General features: G+C 38.9%; 4 non-coding genes across 4 annotated transcripts; all 4 read right to left on the reverse strand.

Annotated features, from left to right (window-relative positions):
- Positions 1–10324: 10324 nt before the first annotated feature.
- trnaq-cug (transfer RNA glutamine (anticodon CUG)) lies at positions 10325–10396 on the reverse strand. The gene has a single exon. It is a non-coding gene; the product is annotated as a tRNA-Gln (tRNA).
- Positions 10397–10541: 145 nt separating this feature from the next.
- On the reverse strand, positions 10542–10614 carry trnaf-gaa (transfer RNA phenylalanine (anticodon GAA)). Its single transcript has one exon. It is a non-coding gene; the product is annotated as a tRNA-Phe (tRNA).
- Positions 10615–16148: 5534 nt separating this feature from the next.
- trnaq-cug (transfer RNA glutamine (anticodon CUG)) lies at positions 16149–16220 on the reverse strand. The gene has a single exon. It is a non-coding gene; the product is annotated as a tRNA-Gln (tRNA).
- Positions 16221–16365: 145 nt separating this feature from the next.
- On the reverse strand, positions 16366–16438 carry trnaf-gaa (transfer RNA phenylalanine (anticodon GAA)). Its single transcript has one exon. It is a non-coding gene; the product is annotated as a tRNA-Phe (tRNA).
- Between the last annotated feature and the right edge of the window lie 4592 nt (positions 16439–21030).

A 21030-nucleotide genomic window follows, 5' to 3' on the forward strand; every position in this document is an offset into this window, starting at 1 on the left:
CAGAATCATCTTTACAAGAGATGTGAAATGGGATCACTGGATTGAAAGTCTCCAAACTGAGTAATTTTGGCCATTGCACACAAATCAGTAGTGTATAAAACAAAATGCTGAATTGTACCCTATTCAATTTGTCCGGGACCTCAGAAATAACTTGGTATAAAGCTAAGTTTCTGACAAGACAGTTTGTCTATTTCAGCTCACTTTTAAGCCAGAACTTACTTGTTGAGCCACAACTTTGGAAACACTCCCTTGATTAAACTTTTCCCTTTTTCCCTTTAAGTATTGGTAGGTTCTACCGATGTTTGTTGACGTATCAATGGATTCAATGTCTCCCAACTGAGTTGTTTTGGGCAATGCAAACAAAATCGGTACTGTATTAAACAAAAATCAGAAATGGTCCATGTACATCTTGATTGGAATTTTATTCTTAGAGCAAGCAGGAACCTGCCACCATCAGAACTACAGTACCCCAGCCATGTTAGTCAGAATAACCATAAGTGGGCTCAACATCATGGACCAAAGAATTCAGCCTTGGCCCATGTTCACCTTCAACAGAATTAGCTCCAGAATCATCTTTACAAGAGATGTGAAATGGGATCACTGGATTGAAAGTCTCCAAACTGAGTAATTTTGGCCACTGCACACAAATCAGTAGTGTATAAAACAAAACGCTGAATTGTACCCTGTTCACATTTTCAATTTGTCTGGGACCTCAGAAATAACTTGGTCCAAAGCTAAGTTTCTGACAAGACAGTTTGTCTATTTCAGCTCACTTTTTAGCTAGAACTTGCTTGTTGAGCCACAACTTTGGAAACAGTCTCTTGGTTAAACTTTTCCCTTTTTTTCTTTAAGTATTCGTAGGTTCTACCGATGTTTGTTGACGGATCAATGGATTCAATGTCTCCCAACTGAGTTGTTTTGGGCAATGCAAACAAAATCAGTACTGTATCAAACAAAAATCAGAAATGGTCCATGTACATGTTGATTGGAATTTTATTCTTAGAGCAAGCAGGAACCTGCCACCATCAGAGCTCCAGACTAACATTACCCCAGCCATGTTAGTCAGAATAAGCAAAAGTGGGCTCAACATCATGGACCAAAGAATTCAGCCTTGGCCCATGTTCACCTTCAACAGAATTAGCTCCAGAATCATCTTTACAAGAGATATGAAATGGGATCACTGGATTGAAAGTCTCCAAACTGAGTAATTTTGGCCATTGCAAACAATTCAGTAGTGTATAAAACAAAACACTGAATTGTACCCTATTCAATTTGTCTGGGACCTCAGAAATAACTTGGTATAAAGCTAAGTTTCTGACAAGACAGTTTGTCTATTTCAGCTCACTTTTAAGCTAGAACTTGCTTGTTGAGCCACAACTTTGGAAACAGTCTCTTGATTAAACTTTTCCCTTTTTTTCTTTAAGTATTCGTAGGTTCTACCGATGTTTGTTGACGGATCAATGGATTCAATGTCTCCCAACTGAGTTGTTTTGGGCAATGCAAACAAAATCAGTACTGTATCAAACAAAAATCAGAAATGGTCCATGTACATGTTGATTGGAATTTTATTCTTAGAGCAAGCAGGAACCTGCCACCATCAGAGCTCCAGACTAACAGTACCCCAGCCATGTTAGTCAGAATAAGCAAAAGTGGGCTCAACATCATGGACCAAAGAATTCAGCCTTGGCCCATGTTCACCTTCAACAGAATTAGCTGCAGAATCATCTTTACAAGAGATGTGAAATGGGATCACTGGATTGAAAGTCTCCAAACTGAGTAATTTTGGCCACTGCACACAAATCTGTAGTGTATAAAACAAAACGCTGAATTGTACCCTGTTCACATTTTCAATTTGTCTGGGACCTCAGAAATAACTTGGTCCAAAGCTAAGTTTCTGACAAGACAGTTTGTCTATTTCAGCTCACTTTTTAGCTAGAACTTGCTTGTTGAGCCACAACTTTGGAAACAGTCTCTTGGTTAAACTTTTCCCTTTTTTTCTTTAAGTATTGGTAGTTTCTACCAATGTTTGTTGACGGATCAATGGATTCAATGTCTCCCAACTGAGTTGTTTTGGGCAATGCAAACAAAATCAGTACTGTATCAAACAAAAATCAGAAATGGTCCATGTACATGTTGATTGGAATTTTATTCTTAGAGCAAGCAGGAACCTGCCACCATCAGAGCTCCAGACTAACATTACCCCAGCCATGTTAGTCAGAATAAGCAAAAGTGGGCTCAACATCATGGACCAAAGAATTCAGCCTTGGCCCATGTTCACCTTCAACAGAATTACCTACAGAATCATCTTTACAAGAGATGTGAAATGGGATCACTGGATTGAAAGTCTCCAAACTGAGTAATTTTGGCCATTGCAAACAATTCAGTAGTGTATAAAACAAAACACTGAATTGTACCCTATTCAATTTGTCTGGGACCTCAGAAATAACTTGGTATAAAGCTAAGTTTCTGACAAGACAGTTTGTCTATTTCAGCTCACTTTTAAGCTAGAACTTGCTTGTTGAGCCACAACTTTGGAAACAGTCTGTTGATTAAACTTTTCCCTTTTTTTCTTTAAGTATTCGTAGGTTCTACCGATGTTTGTTGACGGATCAATGGATTCTATGTCTCCCAACTGAGTTGTTTTGGGCTATGCAAACAAAATCAGTACTGTATCAAACAAAAATCAGAAATGGTCCATGTACATGTTGATTGGAATTTTATTCTTAGAGCAAGCAGGAACCTGCCACCATCAGAGCTCCAGACTAACATTACCCCAGCCATGTTAGTCAGAATAAGCAAAAGTGGGCTCAACATCATGGACCAAAGAATTCAGCCTTGGCCCATGTTCACCTTCAACAGAATTAGCTCCAGAATCATCTTTACAAGAGATGTGAAATGGGATCACTGGATTGAAAGTCTCCAAACTGAGTAATTTTGGCCATTGCAAACAATTCAGTAGTGTATAAAACAAAACACTGAATTGTACCCTATTCAATTTGTCTGGGACCTCAGAAATAACTTGGTATAAAGCTAAGTTTCTGACAAGACAGTTTGTCTATTTCAGCTCACTTTTAAGCTAGAACTTGCTTGTTGAGCCACAACTTTGGAACAGTCTCTTGATTAAACTTTTCCCTTTTTTTCTTTAAGTATTCGTAGGTTCTACCGATGTTTGTTGACGGATCCATGGATTCAATGTCTCCCAACTGAGTTGTTTTGGGCAATGCAAACAAAATCAGTACCGTATCAAACAAAAATCAGAAATGGTCCATGTACATGTTGATTGGAATTTTATTCTTAGAGCAAGCAGGAACCTGCCACCATCAGACCTCCAGACTAACATTACCCCAGCCATGTTAGTCAGAATAAGCAAATGTGGGCTCAACATCATGGACCAAAGAATTCAGCCTTGGCCCATGTTCACCTTCAACAGAATTAGCTCCAGAATCATCTTTACAAGAGATGTGAAATGGGATCACTGGATTGAAAGTCTCCAAACTGAGTAATTTTGGCCATTGCACACAAATCAGTAGTGTATAAAACAAAACGCTGAATTGTACCCTATTCAATTTGTCTGGGACCTCAGAAATAACTTGGTATAAAGCTAAGTTTCTGACAAGACAGTTTGTCTATTTCAGCTCACTTTTAAGCTAGAACTTGCTTGTTGAGCCACAACTTTGGAAACAGTCTCTTGATTAAACTTTTCCCTTTTTTTCTTTAAGTATTCGTAGGTTCTACCGATGTTTGTTGACGGATCAATGGATTCACTGTCTCCCAACTGAGTTGTTTTGGGCAATGCAAACAAAATCAGTACCGTATCAAACAAAAATCAGAAATGGTCCATGTACATGTTGATTGGAATTTTATTCTTAGAGCAAGCAGGAACCTGCCACCATCAGAGCTCCAGACTAACAGTACCCCAGCCATGTTAGTCAGAATAAGCAAAAGTGGGCTCAGCATTATGGACCAAAGAATTCAGCCTTGGCCCATGTTCACCTTCAACAGAATTAGCCCCAGAATCATCTTTACAAGAGATGTGAAATGGGATCACTGGATTGAAAGTCTCCAAACTGAGTAATTTTGGCCACTGCACACAAATCAGTAGTGTATAAAACAAAACGCTGAATTGTACTCTATTCAATTTGTCTGGGACCTCAGAAATAACTTGGTATAAAGCTAAGTTTCTGACAAGACAGTTTGTCTATTTCAGCTCACTTTTAAGCTAGAACTTGCTTGTTGAGCCACAACTTTGGAAACAGTCTCTTGATTAAACTTTTCCCTTTTTTTCTTTAAGTATTCGTAGGTTCTACCGATGTTTGTTGACGGATCAATGGATTCAATGTCTCCCAACTGAGTTGTTTTGGGCAATGCAAACAAAATCAGTACTGTATCAAACAAAAATCAGAAATGGTCCATGTACATGTTGATTGGAATTTTATTCTTAGAGCAAGCAGGAACCTGCCACCATCAGAGCTCCAGACTAACAGTACCCCAGCCATGTTAGTCAGAATAAGCAAAAGTGGGCTCAACATCATGGACCAAAGAATTCAGCCTTGGCCCATGTTCACCTTCAACAGAATTAGCTCCAGAATCATCTTTACAAGAGATGTGAAATGGGATCACTGGATTGAAAGTCTCCAAACTGAGTAATTTTGGCCATTGCACACAAATCAGTAGTGTATAAAACAAAACGCTGAATTGTACCCTATTCAATTTGTCTGGGACCTCAGAAATAACTTGGTATAAAACTAAGTTTCTGACAAGACAGTTTGTCTATTTCAGCTCACTTTTAAGCTAGAACTTGCTTGTTGAGCCACAACTTTGGAAACAGTCTCTTGATTAAACTTTTCCCTTTTTTTCTTTAAGTATTCGTAGGTTCTACCGATGTTTGTTGACGGATCCATGGATTCAATGTCTCCCAACTGAGTTGTTTTGGGCAATGCAAACAAAATCAGTACCGTATCAAACAAAAATCAGAAATGGTCCATGTACATGTTGATTGGAATTTTATTCTTAGAGCAAGCAGGAACCTGCCACCATCAGACCTCCAGACTAACATTACCCCAGCCATGTTAGTCAGAATAAGCAAATGTGGGCTCAACATCATGGACCAAAGAATTCAGCCTTGGCCCATGTTCACCTTCAACAGAATTAGCTCCAGAATCATCTTTACAAGAGATGTGAAATGGGATCACTGGATTGAAAGTCTCCAAACTGAGTAATTTTGGCCATTGCACACAAATCAGTAGTGTATAAAACAAAACGCTGAATTGTACCCTATTCAATTTGTCTGGGACCTCAGAAATAACTTGGTATAAAGCTAAGTTTCTGACAAGACAGTTTGTCTATTTCAGCTCACTTTTAAGCTAGAACTTGCTTGTTGAGCCACAACTTTGGAAACAGTCTCTTGATTAAACTTTTCCCTTTTTTTCTTTAAGTATTCGTAGGTTCTACCGATGTTTGTTGACGGATCAATGGATTCACTGTCTCCCAACTGAGTTGTTTTGGGCAATGCAAACAAAATCAGTACCGTATCAAACAAAAATCAGAAATGGTCCATGTACATGTTGATTGGAATTTTATTCTTAGAGCAAGCAGGAACCTGCCACCATCAGAGCTCCAGACTAACAGTACCCCAGCCATGTTAGTCAGAATAAGCAAAAGTGGGCTCAGCATTATGGACCAAAGAATTCAGCCTTGGCCCATGTTCACCTTCAACAGAATTAGCCCCAGAATCATCTTTACAAGAGATGTGAAATGGGATCACTGGATTGAAAGTCTCCAAACTGAGTAATTTTGGCCACTGCACACAAATCAGTAGTGTATAAAACAAAACGCTGAATTGTACTCTATTCAATTTGTCTGGGACCTCAGAAATAACTTGGTATAAAGCTAAGTTTCTGACAAGACAGTTTGTCTATTTCAGCTCACTTTTAAGCTAGAACTTGCTTGTTGAGCCACAACTTTGGAAACAGTCTCTTGATTAAACTTTTCCCTTTTTTTCTTTAAGTATTCGTAGGTTCTACCGATGTTTGTTGACGGATCAATGGATTCAATGTCTCCCAACTGAGTTGTTTTGGGCAATGCAAACAAAATCAGTACTGTATCAAACAAAAATCAGAAATGGTCCATGTACATGTTGATTGGAATTTTATTCTTAGAGCAAGCAGGAACCTGCCACCATCAGAGCTCCAGACTAACAGTACCCCAGCCATGTTAGTCAGAATAAGCAAAAGTGGGCTCAACATCATGGACCAAAGAATTCAGCCTTGGCCCATGTTCACCTTCAACAGAATTAGCTCCAGAATCATCTTTACAAGAGATGTGAAATGGGATCACTGGATTGAAAGTCTCCAAACTGAGTAATTTTGGCCATTGCACACAAATCAGTAGTGTATAAAACAAAACGCTGAATTGTACCCTATTCAATTTGTCTGGGACCTCAGAAATAACTTGGTATAAAGCTAAGTTTCTGACAAGACAGTTTGTCTATTTCAGCTCACTTTTAAGCTAGAACTTGCTTGTTGAGCCACAACTTTGGAAACAGTCTCTTGATTAAACTTTTCCCTTTTTTTCTTTAAGTATTCGTAGGTTCTACCGATGTTTGTTGACGGATCAATGGATTCACTGTCTCCCAACTGAGTTGTTTTGGGCAATGCAAACAAAATCAGTACCGTATCAAACAAAAATCAGAAATGGTCCATGTACATGTTGATTGGAATTTTATTCTTAGAGCAAGCAGGAACCTGCCACCATCAGAGCTCCAGACTAACAGTACCCCAGCCATGTTAGTCAGAATAAGCAAAAGTGGGCTCAGCATTATGGACCAAAGAATTCAGCCTTGGCCCATGTTCACCTTCAACAGAATTAGCCCCAGAATCATCTTTACAAGAGATGTGAAATGGGATCACTGGATTGAAAGTCTCCAAACTGAGTAATTTTGGCCACTGCACACAAATCAGTAGTGTATAAAACAAAACGCTGAATTGTACTCTATTCAATTTGTCTGGGACCTCAGAAATAACTTGGTATAAAGCTAAGTTTCTGACAAGACAGTTTGTCTACTTCAGCTCACTTTTAAGCTAGAACTTGCTTGTTGAGCCACAACTTTGGAAACAGTCTCTTGATTAAACTTTTCCCTTTTTTTCTTTAAGTATTCGTAGGTTCTACCGATGTTTGTTGACGGATCAATGGATTCTATGTCTCCCAACTGAGTTGTTTTGGGCAATGCAAACAAAATCAGTACTGTATCAAACAAAAATCAGAAATGGTCCATGTACATCTTGATTGGAATTTTATTCTTAGAGCAAGCAGGAACCTGCCACCATCAGAGCTCCAGACTAACATTACCCCAGCCATGTTAGTCAGAATAAGCAAAAGTGGGCTCAACATCATGGACCAAAGAATTCAGCCTTGGCCCATGTTCACCTTCAACAGAATTACCTACAGAATCATCTTTACAAGAGATGTGAAATGGGATCACTGGATTGAAAGTCTCCAAAAGGAGTAATTTTGGCCATTGCACACAAATCAGTAGTGTATAAAACAAAACGCTGAATTGTACCCTATTCAATTTGTCTGGGACCTCAGAAATAACTTGGTATAAAGCTAAGTTTCTGACAATACAGTTTGTCTATTTCAGCTCACTTTTAAGCTAGAACTTACTTGTTGAGCCACAACTTTGGAAACACTCCCTTGATTAAACTTTTCCCTTTTTCCCTTTAAGTATTGGTAGGTTCTACCGATGTTTGTTGACGGATCAATGGATTCAATGTCTCCCAACTGAGTTGTTTTGGGCAATGCAAACAAAATCGGTACTGTATCAAACAAAAATCAGAAATGGTCCATGTACATCTTGATTGGAATTTTATTCTTAGAGCAAGCAGGAACCTGCCACCATCAGAACTCCAGTACCCCAGCCATGTTAGTCAGAATAAGCAAAAGTGTGCTCAACATCATGGACCAAAGAATTCAGCCTTGGCCCATGTTCACCTTCAACAGAATTAGCTCCAGAATCATCTTTACAAGAGATGTGAAATGGGATCACTGGATTGAAAGTCTCCAAACTGAGTAATTTTGGCCACTGCACAAAAATCTGTAGTGTATAAAACAAAACGCTGAATTGTACCCTGTTCACATTTTCAATTTGTCTGGGACCTCAGAAATAACTTGGTGCAAAGCTAAGTTTCTGACAAGACAGTTTGTCTATTTCAGCTCACTTTTAAGCTAGAACTTGCTTGTTGAGCCACCACTTTGGAAACAGTCTCTTGGTTAAACTTTTCCCTTTTTTTCTTTAAGTATTCGTAGGTTCTACCGATGTTTGTTGACGGATCAATGGATTCAATGTCTCCCAACTGAGTTGTTTTGGGCAATGCAAACAAAATCAGTACTGTATCAAACAAAAATCAGAAATGGTCCATGTACATGTTGATTGGAATTTTATTCTTAGAGCAAGCAGGAACCTGCCACCATCAGAGCTCCAGACTAACATTACCCCAGCCATGTTAGTCAGAATAAGCAAAAGTGGGCTCAACATCATGGACCAAAGAATTCAGCCTTGGCCCATGTTCACCTTCAACAGAATTACCTACAGAATCATCTTTACAAGAGATGTGAAATGGGATCACTGGATTGAAAGTCTCCAAACTGAGTAATTTTGGCCATTGCAAACAATTCAGTAGTGTATAAAACAAAACGCTGAATTGTACCCTATTCAATTTGTCTGGGACCTCAGAAATAACTTGGTATAAAGCTAAGTTTCTGACAAGACAGTTTGTCTATTTCAGCTCACTTTTAAGCTAGAACTTGCTTGTTGAGCCACAACTTTGGAAACAGTCTCTTGATTAAACTTTTCCCTTTTTTTCTTTAAGTATTCGTAGGTTCTACCGATGTTTGTTGACGGATCAATGGATTCAATGTCTCCCAACTGAGTTGTTTTGGGCAATGCAAACAAAATCAGTACTGTATCAAACAAAAATCAGAAATGGTCCATGTACATGTTGATTGGAATTTTATTCTTAGAGCAAGCAGGAACCTGCCACCATCAGAGCTCCAGACTAACATTACCCCAGCCATGTTAGTCAGAATAAGCAAAAGTGGGCTCAACATCATGGACCAAAGAATTCAGCCTTGGCCCATGTTCACCATCAACAGAATTAGCTCCAGAATCATCTTTACAAGAGATGTGAAATGGGATAACTGGATTGAAAGTCTCCAAACTGAGTAATTTTGGCCATTGCACACAAATCAGTAGTGTATAAAACAAAACACTGAATTGTACCCTGTTCACATTTTCAATTTGTCTGGGACCTCAGAAATAACTTGGTCCAAAGCTAAGTTTCTGACAAGACAGTTTGTCTATTTCAGCTCACTTTTTAGCTAGAACTTGCTTGTTGAGCCACAACTTTGGAAACAGTCTCTTGGTTAAACTTTTCCCTTTTTTTCTTTAAGTATTGGTAGGTTCTACCGATGTTTGTTGACGGATCAATGGATTCAATGTCTCCCAACTGAGTTGTTTTGGGCAATGCAAACAAAATCAGTACTGTATCAAACAAAAATCAGAAATGGTCCATGTACATGTTGATTGGAATTTTATTCTTAGAGCAAGCAGGAACCTGCCACCATCAGAGCTCCAGACTAACATTACCCCAGCCATGTTAGTCAGAATAAGCAAAAGTGGGCTCAACATCATGGACCAAAGAATTCAGCCTTGGCCCATGTTCACCTTCAACAGAATTACCTACAGAATCATCTTTACAAGAGATGTGAAATGGGATCACTGGATTGAAAGTCTCCAAACTGAGTAATTTTGGCCATTGCAAACAATTCAGTAGTGTATAAAACAAAACACTGAATTGTACCCTATTCAATTTGTCTGGGACCTCAGAAATAACTTGGTATAAAGCTAAGTTTCTGACAAGACAGTTTGTCTATTTCAGCTCACTTTTAAGCTAGAACTTGCTTGTTGAGCCACAACTTTGGAAACAGTCTCTTGATTAAACTTTTCCCTTTTTTTCTTTAAGTATTCGTAGGTTCTACCGATGTTTGTTGACGGATCCATGGATTCAATGTCTCCCAACTGAGTTGTTTTGGGCAATGCAAACAAAATCGGTACTGTATCAAACAAAAATCAGAAATGGTCCATGTACATGTTGATTGGAATTTTATTCTTAGAGCAAGCAGGAACCTGCCACCATCAGAGCTCCAGTACCCCAGCCATGTTAGTCAGAAAAAGCAAATGTGGGCTCAACATCATCGACCAAAAAAGCTAAGTTTCTGACAAGACAGTTTGTCTAGTTGCATAAAGGCACTTATGCTAACTCTTGTCAGGTTCCACTGAGATTTGAACTCAGATCAATGGATTCAGAGTCCAGAGTGCTAACCATTACACCATGGAACCAAGCTGTTTCACTGATTGTGTTTTTTTTCCAGGCAATTACAGCCACATACTGGCCAAGCAGCAATTTTGTTATTAGGCTTCTGGCAAGCAGCTACTACCTAAAAGGCCAGTGATTATGCCGCTGTCATCACGATACCAAGAACAATGCCGAAACCCGGGATTGAACCAGGGACCTTCAGATCTTCAGTCTGACGCTCTCCCAACTGAGCTATTTCGGCTCATTTTTAAGCCAGAACTTACTTGCTGAGCCACAACTTTGGAAACACTCACTTGATTAAACTTTTCCCTTTTTTCCTTTAAGTATTGGTAGGTTCTACCGATGTTTGTTGACGGATCAATGGATTCAAGGTCTCCCAACTGAGTTGTTTTGGGCAATGCAAACAAAATCGGTACTGTATCAAACAAAAATCACAAATGGTCCATGTACATCTTGATTGGAATTTTATTCTTAGAGCAAGCACGAACCTGCCACCATCAGAGCTCCAGACTAACAGTACCCCAGCCATGTTAGTCAGAATAAGCAAAAGTGGGCTCAACATCATGGACCAAAGAATTCAGCCTTGGCCCATGTTCACCTTCAACAGAATTAGCTCCAGAATCATCTTTACAAGAGATGTGAAATGGGATCACTGGATTGAAAGTCTCCAAACTGAGTAATTTTGGCCATTGCACACAAATCAGTAGTGTATAAAACAAAACGCTGAATTGTACCCTATTCAATTTGTCTGGGACCTCAGAAATAACTTGGTATAAAGCTAAGTTTCTGACAAGACAGTTTGTCTATTTCAGCTCACTTTTAAGCCAGAACTTACTTGTTGAGCCACAACTTTGGAAATAGTCTCTTGATTAAACTTTTCCCTTTTTCTCTTTAAGTATTCGTAGGTTCTACCGATGTTTGTTGACGGATCAATGGATTCAATGTCTCCCAACTGAGTTGTTTTGGGCAATGCAAACAAAATCGGTACTGTATCAAACAAAAATCAGAAATGGTCCATGTACATGTTGATTGGAATTTTATTCTTAGAGCAAGCAGGAACCTGCCACCATCAGAGCTCCAGACTAACATTACCCCAGCCATGTTAGTCAGAATAAGCAAAAGTGGGCTCAACATCATGGACCAAAGAATTCAGCCTTGGCCCATGTTCACCTTCAACAGAATTACCTACAGAATCATCTTTACAAGAGATGTGAAATGGGATCACTGGATTGAAAGTCTCCAAAAGGAGTAATTTTGGCCATTGCAAACAATTCAGTAGTGTATAAAACAAAACACTGAATTGTACCCTATTCAATTTGTCTGGGACCTCAGAAATAACTTGGTATAAAGCTAAGTTTCTGACAAGACAGTTTGTCTATTTCAACTCACTTTTAAGCTAGAACTTGCTTGTTGAGCCACAACTTTGGAAACAGTCTCTTGATTAAACTTTTCCCTTTTTTTCTTTAAGTATTCGTAGGTTCTACCGATGTTTGTTGACGGATCCATGGATTCAATGTCTCCCAACTGAGTTGTTTTGGGCAATGCAAACAAAATCAGTACTGTATCAAACAAAAATCACAAATGGTCCATGTACATCTTGATTGGAATTTTATTCTTAGAGCAAGCAGGAACCTGCCACCATCAGAGCTCCAGACTAACATTACCCCAGCCATGTTAGTCAGAATAAGCAAATGTGGGTTCAACATCATGGACCAAAGAATTCAGCCTTGGCCCATGTTCACCATCAACAGAATTAGCTCCAGAATCATCTTTACAAGAGATGTGAAATGGGATCACTGGATTGAAAGTCTCCAAACTGAGTAATTTTGGCCATTGCACACAAATCAGTAGTGTATAAAACAAAATGCTGAATTGTACCCTATTCAATTTGTCCGGGACCTCAGAAATAACTTGGTATAAAGCTAAGTTTCTGACAAGACAGTTTGTCTATTTCAGCTCACTTTTAAGCCAGAACTTACTTGTTGAGCCACAACTTTGGAAACACTCCCTTGATTAAACTTTTCCCTTTTTCCCTTTAAGTATTGGTAGGTTCTACCGATGTTTGTTGACGTATCAATGGATTCAATGTCTCCCAACTGAGTTGTTTTGGGCAATGCAAACAAAATCGGTACTGTATTAAACAAAAATCAGAAATGGTCCATGTACATCTTGATTGGAATTTTATTCTTAGAGCAAGCAGGAACCTGCCACCATCAGAACTACAGTACCCCAGCCATGTTAGTCAGAATAACCATAAGTGGGCTCAACATCATGGACCAAAGAATTCAGCCTTGGCCCATGTTCACCTTCAACAGAATTAGCTCCAGAATCATCTTTACAAGAGATGTGAAATGGGATCACTGGATTGAAAGTCTCCAAACTGAGTAATTTTGGCCACTGCACACAAATCAGTAGTGTATAAAACAAAACGCTGAATTGTACCCTATTCACATTTTCAATTTGTCTGGGACCTCAGAAATAACTTGGTCCAAAGCTAAGTTTCTGACAAGACAGTTTGTCTATTTCAGCTCACTTTTTAGCTAGAACTTGCTTGTTGAGCCACAACTTTGGAAACAGTCTCTTGGTTAAACTTTTCCCTTTTTTTCTTTAAGTATTCGTAGGTTCTACCGATGTTTGTTGACGGATCAATGGATTCAATGTCTCCCAACTGAGTTGTTTTGGGCAATGCAAACAAAATCAGTACTGTATCAAACAAAAATCAGAAATGGTCCATGTACATGTTGATTGGAATTTTATTCTTAGAGCAAGCAGGAACCTGCCACCATCAGAGCTCCAGACTAACATTACCCCAGCCATGTTAGTCAGAATAAGCAAAAGTGGGCTCAACATCATGGACCAAAGAATTCAGCCTTGGCCCATGTTCACCTTCAACAGAATTAGCTCCAGAATCATCTTTACAAGAGATATGAAATGGGATCACTGGATTGAAAGTCTCCAAACTGAGTAATTTTGGCCATTGCAAACAATTCAGTAGTGTATAAAACAAAACACTGAATTGTACCCTATTCAATTTGTCTGGGACCTCAGAAATAACTTGGTATAAAGCTAAGTTTCTGACAAGACAGTTTGTCTATTTCAGCTCACTTTTAAGCTAGAACTTGCTTGTTGAGCCACAACTTTGGAAACAGTCTCTTGATTAAACTTTTCCCTTTTTTTCTTTAAGTATTCGTAGGTTCTACCGATGTTTGTTGACGGATCAATGGATTCAATGTCTCCCAACTGAGTTGTTTTGGGCAATGCAAACAAAATCAGTACTGTATCAAACAAAAATCAGAAATGGTCCATGTACATGTTGATTGGAATTTTATTCTTAGAGCAAGCAGGAACCTGCCACCATCAGAGCTCCAGACTAACAGTACCCCAGCCATGTTAGTCAGAATAAGCAAAAGTGGGCTCAACATCATGGACCAAAGAATTCAGCTTGGCCCATGTTCACCTTCAACAGAATTAGCTACAGAATCATCTTTACAAGAGATGTGAAATGGGATCACTGGATTGAAAGTCTCCAAACTGAGTAATTTTGGCAATTGCACACAAATCAGTAGTGTATAAAACAAAACGCTGAATTGTACCCTATTCAATTTGTCTGGGACCTCAGAAATAACTTGGTATAAAGCTAAGTTTCTGACAAGACAGTTTGTCTATTTCAGCTCACTTTTAAGCTAGAACTTGCTTGTTGAGCCACAACTTTGGAAACAGTCTCTTGATTAAACTTTTCCCTTTTTTTCTTTAAGTATTCGTAGGTTCTACCAATGTTTGTTGACGGATCAATGGATTCAATGTCTCCCAACTGAGTTGTTTTGGGCAATGCAAACAAAATCAGTACTGTATCAAACAAAAATCAGAAATGGTCCATGTACATGTTGATTGGAATTTTATTCTTAGAGCAAGCAGGAACCTGCCACCATCAGAGCTCCAGACTAACAGTACCCCAGCCATGTTAGTCAGAATAAGCAAAAGTGGGCTCAACATCATGGACCAAAGAATTCAGCCTTGGCCCATGTTCACCTTCAACAGAATTAGCTCCAGAATCATCTTTACAAGAGATGTGAAATGGGATCACTGGATTGAAAGTCTCCAAACTGAGTAATTTTGGCCATTGCACACAATTCAGTAGTGTATAAAACAAAACACTGAATTGTACCCTATTCAATTTGTCTGGGACCTCAGAAATAACTTGGTATAAAGCTAAGTTTCTGACAAGACAGTTTGTCTATTTCAGCTCACTTTTAAGCTAGAACTTGCTTGTTGAGCCACAACTTTGGAAACAGTCTCTTGATTAAACTTTTCCCTTTTTTTCTTTAAGTATTCGTAGGTTCTACCGATGTTTGTTGACGGATCCATGGATTCAATGTCTCCCAACTGAGTTGTTTTGGGCAATGCAAACAAAATCAGTACTGTATCAAACAAAAATCAGAAATGGTCCATGTACATGTTGATTGGAATTTTATTCTTAGAGCAAGCAGGAACCTGCCACCATCAGAGCTCCAGACTAACAGTACCCCAGCCATGTTAGTCAGAATAAGCAAAAGTGGGCTCAACATCATGGACCAAAGAATTCAGCTTGGCCCATGTTCACCTTCAACAGAATTAGCTACAGAATCATCTTTACAAGAGATGTGAAATGGGATCACTGGATTGAAAGTCTCCAAACTGAGTAATTTTGGCCACTGCACACAAATCAGTAGTGTATAAAACAAAACACTGAATTGTACCCTATTCAATTTGTCTGGGACCTCAGAAATAACTGGGTATAAAGCTAAGTTTCTGACAAGACAGTTTGTCTATTTCAGCTCACTTTTAAGCCAGAACTTACTTGTTGAGCCACAACTTTGGAAACACTCGCTTGATTAAACTTTTCACTTTTTCCCTTTAAGTATTGGTAGGTTCTACCGATGTTTGTTGACGGATCAATGGATTCAATGTCTCCCAACTGAGTTGTTTTGGGCAATGCAAACAAAATCAGTACTGTATCAAACAAAAATCAGAAATGGTCCATGTACATGTTGATTGGAATTTTATTCTTAGAGCAAGCAGGAACCTGCCACCATCAGAGCTCCAGACTAACATTACCCCAGCCATGTTAGTCAGAATAAGCAAAAGTGGGCTCAACATCATGGACCAAAGAATTCAGCCTTGGCCCATGTTCACCTTCAACAGAATTACCTACAGAATCATCTTTACAAGAGATGTGAAATGGGATCACTGGATTGAAAGTCTCCAAACTGAGTAATTTTGGCCATTGCAAACAATTCAGTAGTGTATAAAACAAAACACTGAATTGTACCCTATTCAATTTGTCTGGGACCTCAGAAATAACTTGGTATAAAGCTAAGTTTCTGACAAGACAGTTTGTCTATTTCAGCTCACTTTTAAGCTAGAACTTGCTTGTTGAGCCACAACTTTGGAAACAGTCTCTTGATTAAACTTTTCCCTTTTTTTCTTTAAGTATTCGTAGGTTCTACCGATGTTTGTTGACGGATCCATGGATTCAATGTCTCCCAACTGAGTTGTTTTGGGCAATGCAAACAAAATCGGTACTGTATCAAACAAAAATCAGAAATGGTCCATGTACATGTTGATTGGAATTTTATTCTTAGAGCAAGCAGGAACCTGCCACCATCAGAGCTCCAGTACCCCAGCCATGTTAGTCAGAAAAAGCAAATGTGGGCTCAACATCATCGACCAAAAAAGCTAAGTTTCTGACAAGACAGTTTGTCTAGTTGCATAAAGGCACTTATGCTAACTCTTGTCAGGTTCCACTGAGATTTGAACTCAGATCAATGGATTCAGAGTCCAGAGTGCTAACCATTACACCATGGAACCAAGCTGTTTCACTGATTGTGTTTTTTTTCCAGGCAATTACAGCCACATACTGGCCAAGCAGCAATTTTGTTATTAGGCTTCTGGCAAGCAGCTACTACCTAAAAGGCCAGTGATTATGCCGCTGTCATCACGATACCAAGAACAATGCCGAAACCCGGGATTGAACCAGGGACCTTCAGATCTTCAGTCTGACGCTCTCCCAACTGAGCTATTTCGGCTCATTTTTAAGCCAGAACTTACTTGCTGAGCCACAACTTTGGAAACACTCACTTGATTAAACTTTTCCCTTTTTTCCTTTAAGTATTGGTAGGTTCTACCGATGTTTGTTGACGGATCAATGGATTCAAGGTCTCCCAACTGAGTTGTTTTGGGCAATGCAAACAAAATCGGTACTGTATCAAACAAAAATCACAAATGGTCCATGTACATCTTGATTGGAATTTTATTCTTAGAGCAAGCACGAACCTGCCACCATCAGAGCTCCAGACTAACAGTACCCCAGCCATGTTAGTCAGAATAAGCAAAAGTGGGCTCAACATCATGGACCAAAGAATTCAGCCTTGGCCCATGTTCACCTTCAACAGAATTAGCTCCAGAATCATCTTTACAAGAGATGTGAAATGGGATCACTGGATTGAAAGTCTCCAAACTGAGTAATTTTGGCCATTGCACACAAATCAGTAGTGTATAAAACAAAACGCTGAATTGTACCCTATTCAATTTGTCTGGGACCTCAGAAATAACTTGGTATAAAGCTAAGTTTCTGACAAGACAGTTTGTCTATTTCAGCTCACTTTTAAGCCAGAACTTACTTGTTGAGCCACAACTTTGGAAATAGTCTCTTGATTAAACTTTTCCCTTTTTCTCTTTAAGTATTCGTAGGTTCTACCGATGTTTGTTGACGGATCAATGGATTCAATGTCTCCCAACTGAGTTGTTTTGGGCAATGCAAACAAAATCGGTACTGTATCAAACAAAAATCAGAAATGGTCCATGTACATGTTGATTGGAATTTTATTCTTAGAGCAAGCAGGAACCTGCCACCATCAGAGCTCCAGACTAACATTACCCCAGCCATGTTAGTCAGAATAAGCAAAAGTGGGCTCAACATCATGGACCAAAGAATTCAGCCTTGGCCCATGTTCACCTTCAACAGAATTACCTACAGAATCATCTTTACAAGAGATGTGAAATGGGATCACTGGATTGAAAGTCTCCAAAAGGAGTAATTTTGGCCATTGCAAACAATTCAGTAGTGTATAAAACAAAACACTGAATTGTACCCTATTCAATTTGTCTGGGACCTCAGAAATAACTTGGTATAAAGCTAAGTTTCTGACAAGACAGTTTGTCTATTTCAACTCACTTTTAAGCTAGAACTTGCTTGTTGAGCCACAACTTTGGAAACAGTCTCTTGATTAAACTTTTCCCTTTTTTTCTTTAAGTATTCGTAGGTTCTACCGATGTTTGTTGACGGATCCATGGATTCAATGTCTCCCAACTGAGTTGTTTTGGGCAATGCAAACAAAATCAGTACTGTATCAAACAAAAATCACAAATGGTCCATGTACATCTTGATTGGAATTTTATTCTTAGAGCAAGCAGGAACCTGCCACCATCAGAGCTCCAGACTAACATTACCCCAGCCATGTTAGTCAGAATAAGCAAATGTGGGTTCAACATCATGGACCAAAGAATTCAGCCTTGGCCCATGTTCACCATCAACAGAATTAGCTCCAGAATCATCTTTACAAGAGATGTGAAATGGGATCACTGGATTGAAAGTCTCCAAACTGAGTAATTTTGGCCATTGCACACAAATCAGTAGTGTATAAAACAAAATGCTGAATTGTACCCTATTCAATTTGTCCGGGACCTCAGAAATAACTTGGTATAAAGCTAAGTTTCTGACAAGACAGTTTGTCTATTTCAGCTCACTTTTAAGCCAGAACTTACTTGTTGAGCCACAACTTTGGAAACACTCCCTTGATTAAACTTTTCCCTTTTTCCCTTTAAGTATTGGTAGGTTCTACCGATGTTTGTTGACGTATCAATGGATTCAATGTCTCCCAACTGAGTTGTTTTGGGCAATGCAAACAAAATCGGTACTGTATTAAACAAAAATCAGAAATGGTCCATGTACATCTTGATTGGAATTTTATTCTTAGAGCAAGCAGGAACCTGCCACCATCAGAACTACAGTACCCCAGCCATGTTAGTCAGAATAACCATAAGTGGGCTCAACATCATGGACCAAAGAATTCAGCCTTGGCCCATGTTCACCTTCAACAGAATTAGCTCCAGAATCATCTTTACAAGAGATGTGAAATGGGATCACTGGATTGAAAGTCTCCAAACTGAGTAATTTTGGCCACTGCACACAAATCAGTAGTGTATAAAACAAAACGCTGAATTGTACCCTATTCACATTTTCAATTTGTCTGGGACCTCAGAAATAACTTGGTCCAAAGCTAAGTTTCTGACAAGACAGTTTGTCTATTTCAGCTCACTTTTTAGCTAGAACTTGCTTGTTGAGCCACAACTTTGGAAACAGTCTCTTGGTTAAACTTTTCCCTTTTTTTCTTTAAGTATTCGTAGGTTCTACCGATGTTTGTTGACGGATCAATGGATTCAATGTCTCCCAACTGAGTTGTTTTGGGCAATGCAAACAAAATCAGTACTGTATCAAACAAAAATCAGAAATGGTCCATGTACATGTTGATTGGAATTTTATTCTTAGAGCAAGCAGGAACCTGCCACCATCAGAGCTCCAGACTAACATTACCCCAGCCATGTTAGTCAGAATAAGCAAAAGTGGGCTCAACATCATGGACCAAAGAATTCAGCCTTGGCCCATGTTCACCTTCAACAGAATTAGCTCCAGAATCATCTTTACAAGAGATATGAAATGGGATCACTGGATTGAAAGTCTCCAAACTGAGTAATTTTGGCCATTGCAAACAATTCAGTAGTGTATAAAACAAAACACTGAATTGTACCCTATTCAATTTGTCTGGGACCTCAGAAATAACTTGGTATAAAGCTAAGTTTCTGACAAGACAGTTTGTCTATTTCAGCTCACTTTTAAGCTAGAACTTGCTTGTTGAGCCACAACTTTGGAAACAGTCTCTTGATTAAACTTTTCCCTTTTTTTCTTTAAGTATTCGTAGGTTCTACCGATGTTTGTTGACGGATCAATGGATTCAATGTCTCCCAACTGAGTTGTTTTGGGCAATGCAAACAAAATCAGTACTGTATCAAACAAAAATCAGAAATGGTCCATGTACATGTTGATTGGAATTTTATTCTTAGAGCAAGCAGGAACCTGCCACCATCAGAGCTCCAGACTAACAGTACCCCAGCCATGTTAGTCAGAATAAGCAAAAGTGGGCTCAACATCATGGACCAAAGAATTCAGCTTGGCCCATGTTCACCTTCAACAGAATTAGCTACAGAATCATCTTTACAAGAGATGTGAAATGGGATCACTGGATTGAAAGTCTCCAAACTGAGTAATTTTGGCCATTGCACACAAATCAGTAGTGTATAAAACAAAACGCTGAATTGTACCCTATTCAATTTGTCTGGGACCTCAGAAATAACTTGGTATAAAGCTAAGTTTCTGACAAGACAGTTTGTCTATTTCAGCTCACTTTTAAGCTAGAACTTGCTTGTTGAGCCACAACTTTGGAAACAGTCTCTTGATTAAACTTTTCCCTTTTTTTCTTTAAGTATTCGTAGGTTCTACCAATGTTTGTTGACGGATCAATGGATTCAATGTCTCCCAACTGAGTTGTTTTGGGCAATGCAAACAAAATCAGTACTGTATCAAACAAAAATCAGAAATGGTCCATGTACATGTTGATTGGAATTTTATTCTTAGAGCAAGCAGGAACCTGCCACCATCAGAGCTCCAGACTAACAGTACCCCAGCCATGTTAGTCAGAATAAGCAAAAGTGGGCTCAACATCATGGACCAAAGAATTCAGCCTTGGCCCATGTTCACCTTCAACAGAATTAGCTCCAGAATCATCTTTACAAGAGATGTGAAATGGGATCACTGGATTGAAAGTCTCCAAACTGAGTAATTTTGGCCATTGCACACAATTCAGTAGTGTATAAAACAAAACACTGAATTGTACCCTATTCAATTTGTCTGGGACCTCAGAAATAACTTGGTATAAAGCTAAGTTTCTGACAAGACAGTTTGTCTATTTCAGCTCACTTTTAAGCTAGAACTTGCTTGTTGAGCCACAACTTTGGAAACAGTCTCTTGATTAAACTTTTCCCTTTTTTTCTTTAAGTATTCGTAGGTTCTACCGATGTTTGTTGACGGATCCATGGATTCAATGTCTCCCAACTGAGTTGTTTTGGGCAATGCAAACAAAATCAGTACTGTATCAAACAAAAATCAGAAATGGTCCATGTACATGTTGATTGGAATTTTATTCTTAGAGCAAGCAGGAACCTGCCACCATCAGAGCTCCAGACTAACAGTACCCCAGCCATGTTAGTCAGAATAAGCAAAAGTGGGCTCAACATCATGGACCAAAGAATTCAGCTTGGCCCATGTTCACCTTCAACAGAATTAGCTACAGAATCATCTTTACAAGAGATGTGAAATGGGATCACTGGATTGAAAGTCTCCAAACTGAGTAATTTTGGCCACTGCACACAAATCAGTAGTGTATAAAACAAAACACTGAATTGTACCCTATTCAATTTGTCTGGGACCTCAGAAATAACTGGGTATAAAGCTAAGTTTCTGACAAGACAGTTTGTCTATTTCAGCTCACTTTTAAGCCAGAAC

Source organism: Ictalurus punctatus, unplaced genomic scaffold, assembly GCF_001660625.3.
Source record: "Ictalurus punctatus breed USDA103 unplaced genomic scaffold, Coco_2.0 tig00064082, whole genome shotgun sequence".
NCBI lineage: Eukaryota > Metazoa > Chordata > Actinopteri > Siluriformes > Ictaluridae > Ictalurus > Ictalurus punctatus.